The sequence below is a fragment of the Galeopterus variegatus genome, unplaced genomic scaffold (genome assembly GCF_000696425.1).
Source record: "Galeopterus variegatus unplaced genomic scaffold, G_variegatus-3.0.2 Scaffold6255, whole genome shotgun sequence".
In the NCBI taxonomy this organism is placed as follows: Eukaryota; Metazoa; Chordata; class Mammalia; order Dermoptera; family Cynocephalidae; genus Galeopterus; species Galeopterus variegatus.
The window spans coordinates 11,373-12,615 of NW_007732366.1; the positions used below are offsets into that span (position 1 = coordinate 11,373).

Genomic DNA, 1,243 nt, shown 5'->3' on the forward strand with positions numbered 1-1,243 from the left:
AAAAAAAAAAAAAAAAAAAAAAAAAAATCCGAATATGTCAGCCCATCTCACTTATTAAGGGAAATTTTGAACATATGGGGGAGGGGCTTCCTGTATCTACTTGGGGAGCTGGGGGATGATAAAAGCAGCAAAACAAATTGAGTTAAGGTTGTTTATTCCAGCCTAGAGATTTTCCTCTAATGTTCTTACTTTACAAGGAAGTCTCCAGATGGGGAAAGAGGGTTTTGCCTTTAATTTCAGTAAGAGGGGCTATTCCTCTTCAGAGCTGCTTCCACTGCCACTACAATATCAACAGATTTCACATCTGAATTCCTCAGTGGCAGAGATTTTTCAGAACTCAGATGTTTTGGGGTTTTGATAAGAGATGATCTAATAATATGCTGTACACAGGTTGGTCATCCCAAATTCGAAAATCCGACATCTGAAACAGTTCTGGTTCCAGGCATTTCAGATAAGAGATACTGAACCTGTATTAAGTAGACCAGGAGTGCAGCCCTGATAACCAAACACATGAATGTTTCTGCAGTGAAATGAATTAATATTGACATCAGTAAGATAAAAGCAAAGCATAGATAGCCTCACTTTAGTTCAGGTTAGGTTTTTGTTACCAAATGAGTTTTAGTGGCAGACTGATGAAAAACGTTTGGTTCTCAGAGTGTCTTTGTTTCAGACTTGTGGGTGAATATGGATCTGTTGATAATAACAGGAACAACAATCACCAGCATCTACCAAGTGCTTATCGTGTGCCAAGTGCTCTAATTGTGTACTATGTCAGTTGATTTTCAAAACATGTATGTCACAGCATGGGTACTTTGAACATGGGCACAATCACTGTATAAATCTATAATGTATAACACGGGACAGTGTAGTTGTTAAGAACATGGGCCCTCTTGCTAAGTTTCCTAGGTTACAATACCTGCTTTACCAGAAAATAGCTGTGTAACTTTGGCAAATGACTTAACTTCTCTGTGTCTCATTTCCTCATCTGGGAAATGTGGTATAATATTAGTACTTATCTCATAGGATTGTTGAGGATTAAATGAGTTACTCTGTGAGAAGTACCTGGCAAATAGCAAGGGCTGTTATTATTTTGTTTAATTTTGCAAATGGCAAATTAAGCCTTAGGGTAGTTTAGTACCTTGCCCAAGAACACACAGCTATTAGGCGTGGAGCTGGGATTTCAACCCAGGGAACCGCAGAGCCAGCGTTCTCTTTTTTTTTTTTTTTTTCCTTTTTGTCTTTT

The 1,243-nt window shown here is 38.2% G+C and overlaps 1 protein-coding gene across 1 annotated transcript in view; it reads right to left on the minus strand.

Moving 5' to 3' along the window:
* The window catches only part of NFKBIL1 (nuclear factor of kappa light polypeptide gene enhancer in B-cells inhibitor-like 1), a 10,755-nt gene that overhangs the window by 8,017 nt on the left and 1,495 nt on the right, over positions 1-1,243 (minus strand). The gene's annotated exons all lie outside the window — the stretch shown is intronic.